The sequence below is a fragment of the Branchiostoma floridae genome, chromosome 15 (assembly GCF_000003815.2).
Source record: "Branchiostoma floridae strain S238N-H82 chromosome 15, Bfl_VNyyK, whole genome shotgun sequence".
Taxonomy (NCBI): Eukaryota; Metazoa; Chordata; class Leptocardii; order Amphioxiformes; family Branchiostomatidae; genus Branchiostoma; species Branchiostoma floridae.
In genome coordinates, this window is record NC_049993.1 from 12,463,426 (window position 1) to 12,483,193 (window position 19,768).

General features: G+C 40.8%; 1 protein-coding gene across 1 annotated transcript in view; it reads left to right on the forward strand.

Moving 5' to 3' along the window:
• Window positions 1-8,929: 8,929 nt before the first annotated feature.
• LOC118432529 (hemicentin-1-like) overlaps window positions 8,930-19,768 on the forward strand; it is a 31,883-nt gene continuing 21,044 nt past the window's right edge. Inside the window, exons 1-2 of the mRNA XM_035844144.1 lie at window positions 8,930-9,265; window positions 9,474-9,553. The gene's annotated coding sequence lies outside the window, so the exon portion shown is untranslated. The remainder of the gene's footprint in view (window positions 9,266-9,473; window positions 9,554-19,768) is intronic.

Consider the following 19,768-nt stretch of genomic DNA (forward strand, 5'->3'; position numbering starts at 1 on the left):
TATCCCACATATATCAAAACGAAATGGATATTCGAGTTCAGATTTTATGTTGGTATAAATAGACAACGAATAATAACGAACAGGCTTTACAGTCACAGAAAATACGTGCAATGATAGAAGACCCATTTATCTCCCTTTGTTAAGTACATATAGATTATGGACTTCATCATCAGAAGGATATGGACCACCTCATCACCGCATGGCTTCAACCAGCAGTCTGTATGTCAGGATTTAGAACTCCATTAGGTAGATTTAGATAGGATTAAGAACTCTATTAGGCGTCTTTTATTCCACAGGCATCGGTAACAAAAACTTTATACTCGGAAGGTTTGCTTGAGGAATACATTCTGCCCGCGATTCAGACATCCCCCTCATAAATCCACAGGTGAGGTATGGAATAAGTAAAAATTCATAGTAAGTGGTTGGCGATGAGTTGATGTGGCCGTAGGGTAGGGGAGATGGTTCACTCAGAACGTGATGTAAAATGAATTCTAAGACTAAAATTCTAACACAATCCGTGAGGTGAAGTAAAAAAACTGTTGCGCTGGTGCTGGTGCAATCTATGAGAAATGCCTTACAGGCAACTAACTATAGATTTATAATTCATAAAACTGCGTCGTGGCCCTGCGATGATACGGTAATAATTGGATTGCATTTATGTCTTTGTTTCTAATCTTGAATACATTCTACGCTAGAAGCATGAATCGGGTTTGTTTTCGCGATATTTCAATGAGATGGTATCGCAGACGCCATCTTGAATTGCAGGTTTATTACCGATAGCAGGTGCGCCGAGACTATTCATTGCACCTGTCATATAAGATTAAGCACAGAACCATTCTCTTCGTAATTAGTGTGACTGTCGGCAATAAATCAGTTTTAGCCTTTAGGCGTCTCAATAATACTAATATGTAATAATAATAATGGCTCTTCTTGTAGTCAGATACAGACGTTAGTTTTCTACAAATGCACACACAACACACACACACACACACACAACACACACACACACACACATACACACACACACGTGTACAGGCAGACATGCAAACCATGTATATGTGTATATATGTACTTTCATAATTTCTGCACATTAAACGTAATATATCTAAAAGTGTATGAGATTGTGAGAATCATTACAAAAACTTTAAGTGTACGGAAAAGGATTTATAGCTTGTTTCGTTGAAAACAAAGCTCGGTAACAAGATGACAAGGACAAATAAAAGAAAAGCCTAAGATCGTTGAAAATGTTACCGGTGTCGTCAGACCACATTACAAGACGAATCAGTATACCATTCACGTCTTAAAGAAGCCAAATACTTCCATTAAATTCATGCTACCGCATGCCCGCACCGATCCTCCTGAGACGAATCAAATGCGAAGTCTGCTTCAATGCAAATAAAGGTTCCACACTGCCACATCTGTGCCGCAACCCTCTGTGTACAATTACCATTCAAGGCGTGAGTCATCATCGACATACGGCCTTTAAGCCATGGCCGCTTGGGACCGGCGCTGTTCTTTAGTAACTCCTTTATCGCTGACAGTCCTGCACATTGTGGCCATCGACCGAGAATAACACCTGATCCCATCCTAAACGTTTGACATCAATTTTACGTGTTTACAATCTCCGACGGAAAAAGTTTTCCCCTTGTTCAGCAAGTGTCAAAAGTTTGACCCTCTTTCACGTTCAGCGTAAGTATGTTTGATATTCAGCACGCCTCGGGCACACGGTCTGCGGCTGAAGTCTATTGAACAGTTGTGGAACATTGCCAACTCTTTCTAGATTTGCAACATGAATTCAACGCAGTACTAGGTATTTCTAAGATAGTCTTTTGCGACATGTAAGTAGAGCTTCATGCATTATCACGTGCCAGACCCGTATAAATGACATGCAGCCATCTGATATAAAGTCTCTCCAACAACTCAGAGGGTGTCTGACATCAACGTCTGATCCTACCAGGCGCCCCACTTCGCCGTGCATCTCTCCTGAGTTGTGAATTGATGGCATACTTGATTGTGACCAAGATAAAGCGAGCAAACTTTGTCATTAAGAAGCAATTTTCTGCTTGCCTCCTAGCTGTTCGGTTGATATCAACGATCCGTTCCTCCCACTATAATTCAGTGTCAGATAACAAATAACTGATACTCTTGACCTTCCTTATCTGCCATTGAAGTATTGGTACCAGCTGCCGTGTAGCAAAGGTTTCGAGTTTTCACCAAATGAAGTCGTGTTCTAGGCCATAGGGGTTGGACAACTGACAAGTATATATTCCTAATACTTCATTTTATCTGAAGTTTGAATGCGCGACTTCGAGACGGCAGCCTCTTCCATGGATTTTCGACGGATTACCAGTTATTTCCCCAGCCAATTAAAGCGTGTAGAACACGAAGAACTGCCTTTTGACATTTCGGGTGAAAATAGATATTACATCCCCCCCTCCCCAAGGTCTACACGTATTACACAATTCTTTGACCCTTCAAAAGAGTCAGCACCTGACTTTTCGCAACACTACTGTAAAAGGCTAAATGTTAACGTTTTATGTGACTCACTTCACTGCGACCTTAAAACCACAGCGAAAATGTTGGGTTTTGTCTGCTGCCCGACTAGACTCTTATTTCAAACGCGATCTTAATACTACCGCGAACACTCTATTTTCTCCTTAGCAAGAAACAAAATCTCGCAAACGTTTCCGTTTTTACGGTATATCATGCAGATTATATTTATCAAAGTAATTCTTCAAGGCGTCTTGAGAATCGTTTCTCGGCTGGTGGATAGCGGGCATGGTCGGTGACCCGATTACAAGGAAATTGGGAGATGAAATCTTCACAAACGTAGCCAATGGGCGATTAATCTTTGTAATCAGATTATTAAACAACAAGAATCCTTCGGAGTGTCTCACAGCGGAAGCAATATATTTTCACGGGGTCACATGTACTTCCATCACGATTCCTATCAAAAGTCGCTGGAGGGCATACTGTCACCCGCTGCTCGAAGATGAATCGGTAAGTTACAACGCTCCTAGGCATAGAGGCCAGCTGTGTAACTGTAAGGAAAATACTGACAGCTTGAAACCTTATAAGGCCAAGGATGTCACTGATCATGAATAAAGTCCCAGATATTCTCACGAGATAGTGAATACTGGTAATATCTGCTGTCGCGGATTCAGTTCTAGACAAATCTTAAGTATCACCCGCCGAGACCTGCTTTTGTTCGAAGACGCACGAAGAGCTTTCACCTGTAGGTTTAGGTTTGTTATAATCCTTCTAATCTTAGAAGGAATTGTCATTGAACAGTCGAGTTTGGTAAGTAGGATCTCCTTATGGGAGTGCAACAACCTTTTTTACTTGAAACACACCAACTCAACTGCTGCCCAGCTCTGACTCACAATTTACTGTACGTTTCAATATTCACTGGTCGCGGGCTTTCTGTTGGATGGGCACAATGGTTATTCAAATGCAATATATCTTGCTTTGTCAAAGTTGTGATTAAACGTCCATTGGTATCAGAAGTTGCAAGTTAAAAGCTTTGCTAACACCTGTAAGGCAATGACAAAGTTTCATAATGGCTAGCGATACATCTACTTGGTTGCGACAAGAAGTTGAATACATAGACATCAGCCGTACTATCGTTAGCAACTTTCAACATCTTTGTCATTAGACTGTTTTCCGTCCCGAGATATGCCAGCCACCAGTATCGGATGTTTAAGAAAAAAGATGACTGTTGAGGTACATCATTTATGCAATGATACAGTGCAGATATTGCTTCGATTGATTTCTTCAATTTAAGCGTATTTCAAGAGATGTTCCCATGAGGACATCATAGAATAGATCGGGATCGATGATGAAGTTACAGCCTGTTAAGTCCTCTGCATTAATGGCTATGTTTATGACACAGTTTTACTCATCCGGTCGATGTGGCCATGGCGTTAAGTTTGGCGGCGTGGGAGTAATAGCCCATGTAATGACCCCGACCGGATGTCGATTCGATTGCAACGACAATCAACCTTAACTGCTTCACACCTCCATTCCCATTGATAAGAGAGCGCTGCGATCAAATTACACCCAGTTATCGATCCCTCACTATTTCAGTTCGGAGGTAACATTTAAACTCTAAAGTTCTAGCTTCAAATCCCTAGCAGGCTCCAGTTTAATGCTCTTAAGAATCCACACATATTTTCACACATGACTCACGTAAGAATTAGTACCTAATAGTACCTTTCGTTAAAGACATGTTCTTAAAACTGGAGGTTCCATATTCGAGGAGAGCCATATACCTCGGGCACGATAAAGAACCGATCACACTTATCAAAACCAGTAGAGGTCCATTCCATCAAACATTAACAGTGGTCTCCGGGTTGACTTCTTGAAAAGTTGATAGTCACCTGTTACGTCAATCCCTCATTAAAAGTAAATCTCCATAAATAGACGAATAGACATATACAATGTACTAAAACAACTGCCAGGCAATCAGCACCGTGGACGTCGACATAGCATTACGAAGATACCGTTTTCTTACGATGGTTTAATTCAGTTGTTTTACAACTTTACGTGCTAAAATCGGAACTTAAAATTTTACTTTTTATGCACTGTGAACCCCACAATCTACTGACGATGACTGTTAGGTAGATAATGCTAGTAATCTCAAGCCGGCGTCCTGTAGTTAATGTGGAGAACTGGTTATCAAGACGCTGAAGTGCTCCCACGCAAGAGGTAGTTATGAGCATAAAGTTACTTACTTATGTGTCAAAAATAGTTCTCTCCTACCTAAGAGTTAAGTACTAACATAAAATGTTACTTCTCAACGTTTGGAAACTTTACAACGTTTATACGAAGTAGCTGTATCTTGCAGATCATTGAAATGGCCCTAAGACAGGACGGAAGCAATAACAAATATTTTGCTTCTCCCTTGATAATTGGGGTTCAGTTTACGATCTGAGAAGTGTATCTCTGTTCCCTATGTGTGGAATTTTATTGACAGGATGCTTGCATTGTAATATACCCCTAGCCCCAGACTATAAGCTATAAGATCATTTACCCTGGGCCTGGGTGAGAAATAAAGTCAAAGTTTAAACCTTCTGGCAACAGGTAACGCAGCAGGGGTGATTATCTAACTACACTTCTACCCACTGAGAACTTCCCAGAGGCAAATATGTCCCTTAAGTACCTGCGAAACTACATAATTACGCAGTAAACCAGCATTATACCCCCGCACAGCGTACTTTATACCTTGTTTACGATGTTTCCACTTCGAGGCAGATGATAGTCACACAACTCCCTCTTTTATTTATGAGCCGTAATCAGAATCAAAAGAATTCACTCGACATTTTCACAGTAATATGGTTATCGTCAGATTCATTAGACAAGATACATATTCATGGTTGTTTTGTGTTATTTCCAGTTTCGCGATTGCTGCTACATATTTATCGATTCCACAGGGGCCGGATGACTCATTAACCGGTTGTGAGATAACATTAGCGTGCTCGTTGAGATGGTTGGCAGCGCTCAAATGCGCCCATGAACTACGTGTTATGCAAAGAGGGGTGTTTACGCGGTCGTCTAGGGGTTAGTTTTGCGTTACATCAGCTTCTTTTGAATAATGTGATTGGCATCCCGCTGTGCGCTCTGAATGTCAAGAAGCCGGGCGATCTCTCAGAGGACTGGCAGTCTGAGAGGCAAGCGTATTGTGAAGATAGATGTTAGTGCTCTGGTAATGAGACATTGGAGCAGCGACAGATGTGCCAGAACTTTAACAAAAGGTGATGCCATTGGCAAAATATATATCGTGCCAATCTTTACAAGTAGACGTCAGAGTATATTCAGTCTTCAGCTGCCTAAGGATAAAAGAACAAACGGTAAATCCATCCTCTTGCAAGAGAAATAAAAAGAACAGCGATGAAAACGTATACATACCCTGGAGGGTTGCTGCCGTGGAGTGTTGATAAATATCGCAAAACATCTGCTGATATACCATATAGATCAAATTATTAAACGCTTACGTAAGAATATCTATGAAGGTTAGATTTGCCCATAGCTAAACTTAGTTATGAATGATTTCTAAACACCTGTAGCAAATTTGCAAGTACATTCTATTGTATTTTCAGCATATGTCACGATATCTGTCTATAAAACAAAACAAAACAGTCATCAATGAATATTGCTACGTGTATATCCGACCATATGGAACTAGAACATTAAACCCTAATTGTTATTTCCGTACACAAGCACTCACCAGCTTTCTGACAGGCCTCTGACCTTTCTGAAGTTGAAATGACCCAAAGCATAAGTCACGAGGATTGAGCGGAAATGTAGCCTTAGAAATGGGTCACGGGTCAAAGGTGCCGGAAGTCGGTATCGGCCCCCGTCTCTGGTCAATAGGCTCTAATGTAGATGGCTTCTTTTACTCCTCTTAGGAAATAGAAATACCTGTTCCAATGCCCGACACTAACTCTTCTCTCAATTCTACATTGTTTTATTAAGACATACCATTCTAAATCATTAACTTGACAGTTGATACTCATCCTTTACGTTCAATACATTTTTTGCCGTAAGAGTACATCAAGCGGCCGAGAAAGACGAATGTTATTCAAGTATCCAAGCTGATATATTGCAGTGGCTCAACAAGTCATTACACATTCGTGACCACACGCAGGAGTCAGGAGAGATCAGCACATTCATGCTGCGCAGGTGGATGATTCATTGTGCCGACTAAGAGTCATGGCACGATATAAATAACGGACGTATCTTAGTAGACATTTCAAGAACGTCTTCTGAATATCTACCGTTGTTCAAGGACAATCTTAAGTAAATATCCTGACGTCTTGTACAGTGTATCTTTAAATTGTTACAAATGATGCAACATGTGTGCTGATGTTAAGTCATAAAACAATTGTTGAAATAAGTTATAACAAGCAGTGTACCACAGGTATCTATTCTTGGCCCACTCTGCCCTTCCTATATGACGTGTAACCATACTAAGTGGTCAGAGTAAATGTCAACATTTGTATATGCGTATTTTCAGTACCTAATTCATTGCCCCTCACTAGTCAAACATGGTTAGACATGGTTAATGGACAAGCATTAGGGTGAATAAAGACCCAAAACTCATTGAGGGGAAACAAAAGTACACATTTACTTATATTCAAATGACATGTATGTATTATTCTACAACAATCACCAAAGTTTTATCCCAACAAGTTCCCAGTTCTAACTGTAATCAATGGGAACTGGCGGCGCACCGCAAAATAATTGACAGTTCCCAATTAAAATCTGACATTGGCCAGCAGCAATTGTTACAAATGGTTGTCTGTTTTAGTATTATGGATAGTAATTAGAATTGGCCAGTATTAGACGAATCGTATCGAAAAAGTCAAACGTAAATACTGACTATTGGCATTAATCCAAATATCTGATAAACCGATTAGGAAAGTTGGATATTTTTACTAGCAATGCGCCTGATACCAGTAGTCTTTTACGTTGATGGTCTGCTAAATAAGTGCTGTTTTTTTACCTTTTCTAAAAAGATGCATGTTTCACTGCATGTCTCTGTTATCGCAAATGTACATATAAGCAGTATAATGATATTCATGCGTATTACATTGCCACAAGTAGCAGCCTCGAGTAGCCTAAGAAGAAATACATTGTAACATTTCTTATATTGTTTGCACTTTTATGAAGCGTACAGGTGGCTTTTTGTGATTGCTAGGTCACCAACCTGTCTTCTTAACATCTACGTTTACTTTTTTATTCATATGTTAAATCCCGTTTGTATTCATAGGTTAAATTATGTTTTTACTCAATGTTATTGCTTTATTTAATATCTATGCTCATAAGTACTTTTCTTTTCTCCAGATCCTTATTCAATATGTACAATTTAGAAAAAAAAATATTTGCCATTGCTTTCTGTCTATTCCAATCTCATGAGTTTCATTGATTGTGCTAATATTGTGATATACCCATAGTAGGGCCGCTGCAGGGCTCTAGCCAGCTCGAATTTTTTTTTCCGTCAGCCAATTCCCATTGTCGCGAAAACCGCGAAAACACTATTCCAGGAGTCAGAGAGACTGAATTGAGACCTTTAAAAACTGGTTTTTAATGAGATTATCGTATGCAAAAGGGCGCCAACATGCATCGTCAACAATAATAACAATAGCAAAACAAACGGTGTGTGGCTTTTACGGCTGTGGACGGCATCCCCAAGCCGCCCGTAGCTTCCATCAAGGATTTTTGTCCGTCAAGGTTGACGGATTGGTTTTAAAATTTTTCCGTCACATGCAGCAAATTTCTGTCAATTGACGGAAAAACGGACGCTGGCTAGAGCCCTGGGCCGCTGTCATATTCTGGGAATATTGACCCTCCTGACAGCTCATATGAAAGTCACTTAAGCGTGAGTAGCCCCACATGACGTCAGAACTGGGTTAACGGATCCAATTCCCTGATATGTGTTAGGATTGCTGTGACACCGCCGTCTCTAAGGTAATCCTGGTCCTGCTGACGCATTTGCGTGATTGCAAGAAACACATTTGCTCTGGATATACATGTAGGTTAAGGGTTTTGATTCATGTATGGTGAATGCCTTCTGGTAGCGGTTTGATTTGCCCAAGAACTATTTAACGAAACTGTTGAACTCTTGAAAAACGGATAAGACCGACGAGTATGTAAAATTTGAAGAAAAAAACAAGGACGTTCGAAGATTTCTGTATTGCAAGCCAGTTTCTTGAAACTAAGCAAGGGATGACCTCATTCAATGCCTTTGGTCAAAGAAAGCAGACATAACGCGACAAGTATTAGGCAAATCAAAATACGAAAAATCTATGCCTTTCGTTGACAATCTAATTCTAATTCGTCTGGAGAAATCTGTGTGTCGCGACGCGTGAATAACACCTACATATTACTGCACTTCCAGTGCGCTCCACAGAAGGCGTGCTTCCGGCTTCTGGGGGAAAATTCCTGGAACCTTTTCGCTTTGACAAACCGCAGGAGAGAGCAGCTAGATTTAAGTAGCTCCTGAGAGCCGATCCATCTGTGTCTGCAGCGTCTGTGTGCCAAACACAGTCTCCAGTGTTGGCTGGGTACAAAACACAGGCGGAGATAATGCATGGCCCGGTGCGCCCGTCCATAGCACAGCGCCTTTTGTACGTGACTAAAATGACAGCAACCAGCCCGGAGTGGGCTCAGCGGCAGTAATCTGAAGATATCGACGGAAGGAGGGCTAGACGTTTACCAAGGCTTATTGCTTCATCTCCGCCGGGGGAATTCCGATGTCTTGAGGGTCAGTTTTCCGCTGGTAGATGTTAATCATACAGACGTATCGTTGATTGCAATATTCATCACTCTGAGATAAGGTGCGCTAGTGAAGATGTAAATATGTTGGGTTGAAGGGATCTTTTGTGCATATGTCAGACCTTGTACACTAGCGGCCACCTTGCAGAAATCTGGGTGCCAATCATGTAATGTATATGTATAATTACCTTTGTCAGGTGTTGCAGATAGCCCTGTGTTGGAAGCAATTTGGAAGAGTTTGGCGGTTTCTACTTGCAGATGCATTTACAAAGATGAGGTGAGTATCTTCTTGTTGCTCTCCCGTCGACCATTCGATCGGTTCAGGCCAGCGGTTTCAGATATCAACGGTTCCAGCCGTAAATAGTAGGTATAGTAAGAGTGATGGTACCTGGTTTGTAGAAGCTTTGTATTTGATGTTCCTTTTGTGCCAGAGTGATTGGAGCTTGAGGCACTGACATAGCAAGCTCGTTTACTACGCTGTCGGAGAAAAGACACTCTCCGATTTCTGTAGCGCCCAGCAAATTGGTAAAGCTCGCTTCAGCTGGCGCCGTCATTTGTTTTGGGATATAATGAATGCGCGCCTGACGACCGCTACAGTTGTTATGCCCCCCACCCTCCTATTTCCCCTCCCCTACAAGCTTGACTGATTAGGTACCACTACGGCTAACACTGCTACATGAAAAGCAGTGGGCGGCCAAATAGGTTTGCCATGATTGAAGGATATTTCCCAGTGATATCACCATGCACCATCCGTGTCTCTTCACAGAATAATGTATCATATAACGTAACACAAACTTGTAGCGTCGCGAAAGCTAACAGCAATTCTTTCTCAACTTTGGTAAAAGCGTTCACATCTACGGTGTTGGGTAAACAGTCCCAAATTGGACGTTTTTATGACCTATCGTAAAATAACGTGCAACAAGAAAGCGCCCTTAAGGGATAGACACGAATATATAATAGGGGGTTGTAAAAACGGGGTTTAGGTGATAATACCAGAGGGATAGTGGATTAGAACAGAAATTGACAAAAAACGGAAAATATAAAATCGACAAAATGACCAAACCAATCATCTACCCCTCCCAGTCCATTCTGTACCGCCCCTTCGAAAAATTCAAGGTTTCCGTTGTATCCAAGTGGCGCAGCAACAGGGCCAGCAAGCCAAAGTTCGAAATAAATAGCCCACTGTCTTCACAACACAGGGGCCGGATAAACAGTGTCCTCGCATGAGAGGACTTCCTTCCCAGTATGCCTCTTGGGAATGTCAAAGGTCAGAAAGAAATTTGACCCATGGTCTCAACACGCGTATTCGTTATCGTCCCCGCGTTGTTAATGTATTCGTCAAGTGTCAATCTTGATTTTGTCATTTGTTGCTGACAAGGTTTGGATACCAATGGTGAGAAAAATTGTCTCTTTTTTTACACACACGCATAGTATGTGTTTCGTGATGAAAGTCAGTACATATTGCGTTAACAACATTTTAATTATTTCACTTTGTTTTTTCATATATACAAACAAAATCCATACAGTGGATAGTACCTTTCAGCCTTTTCGGCCTATACTATTTTTACCAAGGTCATAGATATCATTCAACATACAGTATTCATCTTATATTACATATATCGAAAAAGATTTACAGAGAGCGTAATACGACATATAGTGCATTGGACCTTCTGGCCTATATTTCCTTCACTACCATAATAGATATTGTTGCATGAAACAATTCATTATGCATTATCCTATATTAAATGTCTTAAAGAATATTGAATATGGACAGAAAAGTCTATTCAACTTGTGGTGCATTGGGCTATACTGGCATCGTTTGATTTTATTACCGTAATAACGAACGTGCGGGACCCTGTTAATATCTTTTTCATATTTTTTTTCATATCTTGGAATGTATTGAAAATGTAATGACCGTCCACCTCAAGTGACCCCCTCTCTTTAATTTGGTGAGCTCTGATAGATTTATGAGTAAAGCATATATGGCACCATCACAATATGATGTGCCATATGTAGGTTACGGGAAAATATGAACGTTTTCGCATATTACACTCAATATCATTGAGGCATTGAATTTGTTTCCGGTGTGTCTAGATGTTTGTGGCTGTGTTTGTTCGTAGATATATGAATACATTAGACTCATTAGAGTGATAGGAAGTGATAGGGAATATGGTGCCTTGCGGGATTGACAGGATGTGGAGTTCAGAGGTGGTAGAATTAGTCGTTTGCGAGACATTCCAGGTCATGGGGTCAACGGAAGAAAGAGGCCATTAACTAAGGTTTCGGTCTGTCTGTTTGCATAATCAATTAACTACAATTAAAGAAGACATACATTGCAATGGGCACTAAATATTCCACGAAGGCGTAAGATCTTTGACCTCTTGTTGCCTGAGTAAAAAAAAAAGGATGAACCTAGCCGACCAAAATGGCCACTGAATTGCTCGAAGCACAGCTTAACCGTACTGACCCGCATACCTCATAAACTACGGCCATGCATGTGAATAAACCCACCGAACCTGTGGCAATAACCTTCAAGCCGACCCGCGCCTGATATTGGCAATGACCGAACACCGCATCCCATATTGGCAGCAGAAGTTCTGCGGGCCGTGACGGCATCACGTCCGGACAGTCTCCCGGCTTAACGCCTCAGAACAAGCCTCGCCACCGTGAATACGTAAAACTCTGCATTTTATATTCCCGTACAGAATAAATGGACCGGCTCATGTTCACTGGAACTACTGTGTAGTAAAAGATCGGGACCTTGTGGTTGGTTAGACCCGACTCACGGCCGTGACTGTGGGTTTCATAGGCCTCCTTTCCGCTAGACTGCGATAGCTGAACGACCAAATTAGATTTGTGTGATTCTTGATTTTATAGTTGGAACATGATACAGTATGATTTAAAAGACAAAAAACTTTGGTGAAGTTTGAGAGGTTGTACGTGTAAGCAACATCGTTATTACATCTGTGTAAACAATTGGATGGGCGATCTGTGAAATATTCAGTCACCCAGCGTCGCAGCCTCTGGCAGTTGTATTAAGCGACATTGTGATTGCATAATGTACTATATCAATTAGACCTCGCGCTGAATCGGTAGACAGAACTATAACGGCCACCGGTTGACATAGAAATGATCAATTTACGCTTCGTATTACACCCTAAGCTGTCTACTTCTATGTCACTTAAAAGTTAGCCTCCATCTGTTCGCTTTTGTTATCATTAGTATCGAGTCCGTTACAGGCATGTTATTAAAAAAATGATAAAAATCATCTTTTGCATGTACAACTGAATAAATTAAGGTGCGCTTCTTGATAACAACAAAGGTGGTTTGCAATTAAACTAATGTGTTCTAGATTTTAGTCTCGTAAACTTTTCGAACACGACTTAAGACATAAGACTCCTGAAAGTCTCTCCTAGCTTATATTTTACAGTGTGCAAATGGGTGAGTGCTCTAGAGAGTGTTAACATCTTAGAAAATGAATTGTAGACGGTATTCGTATATTGATATACTCATATACATATACATTGTACTGTTATCATATATGTTACAATCATGTTATGTTTGCGTATCTATAGTTGTAGAAGCACCTATATGAAAATCACTGTTCTTTCGTATATGTCAATAAAGTTTATTAGTAATAGTTAATTCACATAGAAACTGATATTAAAGAATACATTTGCCAAAGAGAAAATTCCTACGATACAATACAATACAATACAATACAATACAATACAATACAATACAATACAATACAATACAATACAATACAATACAATACAATACGCTACAATGCGATTTGGAATTGTACACGTACAGTGTTAACGACCTCTGACAAGACTTGCGGTGTTGTTAGTCTATTCCGTTAGAACAACAGAGCCGTTGGCAATCTCCATCCCTTGCCAGTCATAGCTCTAAAAATATCTTCCCGGCGCTGGTACACGAGTTTGTCTTCATGGAGACGAATAAGCTCCGAAATTGGACGGCGCCTGAGGGACAAAGTGAGGCATAGAGTCGATCATTGCCAGTGTCACGATTTCATTTTTGCAAGGCGAGCCAAAAATTGTGCGCATATGATGATAACTAGCTGTTGCTTTGTTTCGACTCCACTGATATGAAAGTATGGATGTCGGGTATGTGTCACCAAAAAGCGTATTTTCCTCTCGCCGGGCATCATGACAGGAAAAGAAGCATCAACTTTTAGTTCAGCTCTTATTAGTGACTTACTTTGAGTAGGAAGACTGATAGTTTTGAATCGGAAAAGAGTTCAAAGTCCTTTCAATGGTCTTGTTTGATTCGACTAACATTTGAATAATGATAATCTTTTCTATGCATGTGTGTAACATAACGCTGATCCACTAATTGTATGTAATCGTCCTATAGATTAGATTTAATGGCATCTTCAAGGCCATTCTTGTGTTTTGCCTGACGTTACTTTGATATCACAGCGGCACAGCCGCACAGCTAAGAGCGGTGTTTGCTTCTGTATGGCTTCCTAAAAGCGTGCTGACAAGCTCCTCTCGTGTAGAATAATAAAAGGTGCATTGTAAATAAAAGGAACGTATATCACAGATTGTCGTCGGCACTTTTAGACCGAGCTTGTAATGCTCTCACCGAAAGGGGAACTGAAGTCGGAAGGATTTTTTCCAATTATGTTCTCTAAGCTTGTAATTTTTCAGACGCCTTTAGTCGTTACCTTCCCAACGTTGTCTTTCCTGCCACCCACACAGAGCGTAACGCCAGCCTTTTCGTCCATTTGCCGTAAAAAGTTCCCAAATTGTTGTTGGGATGCGCTAAGGGAAACTTGATGATTTCTGTCTCGCGTATTTCAGGGATTTTAGCACCACCTAATAAGCTCTTTTTGAATTTGTTGATGCCCGGCGGCATCTACTTACTTGGTTTCTTCCTATCTCAATGGCACAGGCAACCAACTAAGACATGCATTACTTCTAAGATCAAGTAATTGTTAGTATTTCTTTTAAAAACTTTGCCAAGAGGGTTATTTTTGGTGGTGGTTTTATTGCTTAGCAGTAGTCAATACAGGTATTCATGTAATGCTTTGATATTTGGTACATGGATAGCTGTCGGCAAATCAAAGGACATGTTCTATTATGGGCTACGGTAACGATGTTTAAGTTTCGGGTAATTTTAAGGCTGGGGACTAGTTAGCGTAGGTCTGGACAATCTGGTAGCTTTCCTTAGATCTGCAGCCTTCCTTTGGTCTTACAAAAGACAGTCAAAGAAGTTTTTCGTGTTTTACAGTAGACGCCGCTTAATTGCACGGCCTATTTGCCAGTGAATTTCGTGCAATTATCCGGCTGGTGCAATAATGCGAAGTTATCTAGCTGGATTGCACCGGTTTTGGATTTTGGGATTCCGTGCAGTTAACAGAAGTGTGCGTTAATGCGTTATCCAATTACTGGATTCTACTGTATTTTGAGTGACTTGTTTAAAATGATATTTCTGTTCCCATGTAAAAATAAAGTTTTAAGCGGAAATTCATGTCAGCCTACCCTTGAATAATTCCGACGTCACCGCACAAGAAAGTTTGGGGTGAATGTCCGGTATAGTCACGTACATGGAGAATCTCCGGCCTTAGAACCTTGTTAACATCAGTGATGGGCCGGGGATCGTGTGATCTCCCCGGTTTGGAAGGATCTCTCTCCCAGTACTAACTAGGCTCCGTACGAGTAATCCACCGTAATGATTTCCATCCGCTGTCGACGCGTGTGGTTAATGGAACGATGAATAATTTAGGTTCCTATACAGAAAGCCAATAGCAGGGTTTGTCATGCACTGTTCAAACGAATTATGCTCTTCTTCGTGTTAACAGAATTAGAAAGGAGTCTTGTTGCTCTTTGGTCGTTCTTTCTGCCGTCTTCAAAGCACATTTTAATTCACTGCCAATTTTGTGTATCCTATGTATCCAATACATGTCACCTTTTCGGTATAGTCTCTACTTTCTACCAAGCTCATTGCGTTATACAGGTGAAATAGTCGATATTTGCCAAATAGGATGAAAATTTTGCTGGAGAAGTTAGCCGGCCATATTATTAGATACATACGCATGGATAAGGCTTTGCTTGAGAATTCGTTGAATATTGTCATATTTGTTGTATATTATTTCCTTCTGTAATGAAGAAAACTAAGATCTTAGCTCATCAATTCATTAACAGAAGAAATGTTCTTAACCAATACGAGTCTTCTAGTGAAAAAAATAAGTTAGAGGGGTCTTATCTCATTAATTCACCAACGAGTCTTCTAATGAAAAACTAAGTTAGAGGGGTCTTACCTCATTAATTCACCAGTAGAGTAGATTTTTATTAAAATAACTAAGCAAAAACAGGTTATCACAAAGTTTCCAAATATCACGTTTTTTGTCTTAAGATTCTTTTCAGAACTAAATAAATGTGACAAATAATCAAGCCTAAACTTTTGTTATGAAGAAAGTTAAAATATATTCTTCTATGTGCTGTGTGAAATTTAGGTTTCAGTATTCCGTGGGGCTCCAAGGACACAAAAATGAAGAATAAACAGCTACTGCAAAGCACTATATTATGCAAACAGCTGGAAGGGGAACGCGATGTCTTATTTGTATTTGTTGCTAGTCCCACGGTGCCGGTAACCAGCTCCCAAAAGTCACATGAAAACCTATAGATCTTTGCCTGATCATATACGCGACAATACCGAGCCACTCAAAACATCGCCACAGGGCAGCATTATTTATCAAACCGCAGCATAGTGGATAATCTTGTTAAAGTGAGCCGGCATCTTGTCTCCTACCCCATTCGTCATGCGTTACACCGTCCTCCCTTTCTGTTCATTATTGGTACAGTGCTCCCATATTTATGTTTCAAGCTACCTTCTCCCTCCTAAAACCACATATAGTACCATCAATGTTGATAAAAAGGCGATAAAATGGCAAGAGATACGAAAAAAGGGACCTGCACTTTGATCTTGTATGCTGAATATAGCATTACGTCCTTTGGTATCTATGTTTTTGATAGGATCATTGTCGACTGAAGTTTGTCCATAAAACCGTCCCATGACATATGTTGCTGGGTACAAATAGAAGGACGTCTTTGAAGTTTTCATTGATTATATCGCTAGGTATTTTTCTATAACATAGGGTAAGGTCATGGGGATATTCGACGTCATCATGGAACGAACTTTTTGCATCAAGACAGCATCACCAAGAAAATGTGTTTTTGCACCAATACGTTAACACAAAACGCTCTTTTTTGTAAAATGAAATGCGCTATCATCAGGGAACGTGTATTTTGCACCAAAGCAACATCAACAGGAAATGTGTTTTGCACCGTCCAATACAGTTTTGACAGGGAACGTGTGTTTTGCACCAATGCAGCATCAACAGGGAACACGTCCGTTTTGCACAAAATATGGAATAGAGCATCAACAGGGAACGTAAATTTTGCATTTGAAGACTTACCACCATACGTTTTTACCCTTTTGCAAAGAAATTCGCGATTATTGTCAATTCTATCATCACGTGGTACAATCTGAAGTATAAGTCTTAAGACAAGATATTAAACGGTCTTAATTTGACAGTCGAATTGAGATAAACCAAAAGTGTTGTATATACAGAATTGTTAATTTTACGTAACACTGACTCTGAATTCAAGTCTTTTTGTCACTGTCTGACCACAGTTGTAAACGCGCCAGACAGTCTCCAATCATAAGCTTGTGGTCTAAGCTACTAATGGAAGGTTACATGTGCTTGAATTTTCTCGCCAGATAAAATCATTTTCATCATGGAATAACACAGCATTTTGAGTTTTAGCTTTCACCTTTGTTTATGTTACGTTATCAAAAATTTGTGCAGTTCGGTTCAACTGTGAACCCTGGTAGACTAGCCATAAATAGGGCTAAAGGGTATCGGAATAAAGGAATAAAGGAACTGAGCATATATTGTGCGGCTCTTTCTTATTTAATGAAATAGAACGAAGTGACGACCGAAGTCGTAAACGAAGCGATTTCGTCTGTAGAGTTAATAAGAAGTGTTGCACAACCCTCAAGACACGCAGTATACACAGCTATAATTGAATGAAGTAAGCGCCATGTTTTGTACATGCCACATGATATCTTAGCATACCTGGAAAAATTGTCAAAAATATACTATCATTAGAGACACGGGCGAGTATTGATCGGAAGATTACGTAGCAAAAATGGGGGTCTTGGTTTTTACTACATTGTAAGCACTGGATGGGGCAATTGTGTTCCTGGAAATGCAAAACCTTGCGAAACAGTTTGTCACAGTTTGAACGACTCATGTACAGTTTAGTGCAGTGTATGTTATACATCAACGTTAAAGGCTCCTGAGACATAAACAAAATACGTCTGAAAGTATATGAAGAATGGTATTAACGAGAATTATCTGACCTTAACCTTTGACCTCACGCATGAGAAGTTCAAAACATGAACTGGCTTATTTCTAACCTAGCGCACACTGGTCTTTGATGCGATTAACGATTTCATGTATAACATTAAGGGGAATGGCAAAGTTGAGAATGCAGCGTGACCCTATCCAGGTAATATCGGTGATGTCGCAAAGCCAACAAGAACCGTAAATTAACATCTAAATTTAGAACCGCGATCGACTTTCTCTGTTCGTTTGACGAATATGCCCTTGTTTGGTAAGGTTGAATTGAATCCCAGATAGAAACACCTGATGGCCCACCTCAGGCCAGTTTATTTACAATGTGTGTGCTGTCCACGGTATTGGGCCACCCGTCAAACCAGTACTGGAAACCGATTCTCCATCTTGAAAGATGAAGATGGCGATCTCTGTCGAATAACGTGGAAAAAGTAGCTCTCATGTGATGTATTGTGGAACGAAAGGAATGTTTCCTCTCCGTATTGGCAGTCAGTAGTTGACGCGCGGTGCCTTGGGTATTGGTGATTATATTACCATAGCCGTTCATAAGAAGAGGGGGAGGCAGTTGATATGTGGTGTCAGACCAGATCGTGACTTGGCTGCAGCACAATATTGAACGCCAGAACAAGAAGCCGTTACTTAATTTTCTAACAGATAGTCAGATGTCAGGCTTGAGATTAGACTGTCAATACTTGGAGGCAGATGTACGTAGGTTAATAGAACGCGGTATGGATTTTTTGCATGATGAATGCGAGTTCAGTTGCAGAGGGGATATAGTTGGTCTACAAGGCGTGGGTTGAGACTGATGGGACAGATGAAAGTGTAATAGCAACAGCCTTCCGTCCGAGACAAGGACGTGACAAGCGATCACGGCTTACACAAATGAAGTTCTCCTCATTGAACTAGTGTTTCTCAAAATGACAGGAAAGCTTTGACCTTGTAACAATCGATTAAAGATGCTCTCTGAAAAGTCTTGGAGCACTTGGTTTCCTTATAATTACAACTGACAATAAACGACCTTGGCATGGATTTCGTGCCGTTTGTGTCTCAGACTCGCATCACTAATTTGACCTTTACGACGCTCGTCACAGGTGTCGTAGGCTGTTGTCGGACGATTTTGATGTCCTAGAGTTTTCAGGCAGGTTATTACAGAATCAACCGCCGAAGAAGAATTTGTTTTGTAGACAACTTAATTCGTACGACGTATTCACAATCATCACAAGAATGCCCCCAGCTTGTTTGCAATCGCACGAAAATGTGAGTAGCTCTTATTTTGTTTTTGTGTGTGTGCGTTTGCCATCCAGTCGTATCGACAACTGGTGCCCTCCCCTCTCCAATAACACAGCAATAAATACCCACAAACAGCGTTGCCAATTACCACAAACAGATAATCTATGTCCAGATGCTTTCGCCGCCATCTTAGCTCCAGCTAAGACCCAATTTTCGGAACCCACGGTTGGAATAATTGATACGACACGAGGCCACATTGATCGAGCCAGGACGGCCGGCCGACATTTCTCTTCGACGCGATGTGCGCTCTCTTGGCCTATTCACGTTTCCCATGGGTGGTAATTAAGTTACGATGGCTGTGTAGCTTCACCGCTCCGTAAACTGACAGGTAAATACTCGGCTTTGCCAACAGAGAAGAGTGAGGCTGACGGGATTAATGTCCAACTGTGCGCGGTGGAAATCATCAGCGACATCCGTCGTCAAATATTGGTTCAGATATAGAGCGACACGTCCCATTTTTAGATGAAGTTTTAAAGACCTTATTGCTGTCGCTAAAGGCGGATGGGCTGCTGAAGTTGCTCCTTTGGGAAGCATCATTGCTTCGGTTGGTGCCCAGAATAACGATTCCTGCAAGTAATCAGAATGCACGTGAGAATCAAGGAAAATACCCCCACCCCCTAAAAGGACCAATTACGTCAAAGATAATCCTATAGTCAAGAGTGCAGCAAGTTTATGTCTTTTATATAGTATACTTAGTTAGTCTGTGACCAGACCCTCTGGTTGACAGACTTTTAGTTTTGTCACGTTTACGCGCGTTCGCAGCTGTATCTGTATGTTCCCGTTGTCTGAATTCTATGTGGTTTGGCAGGT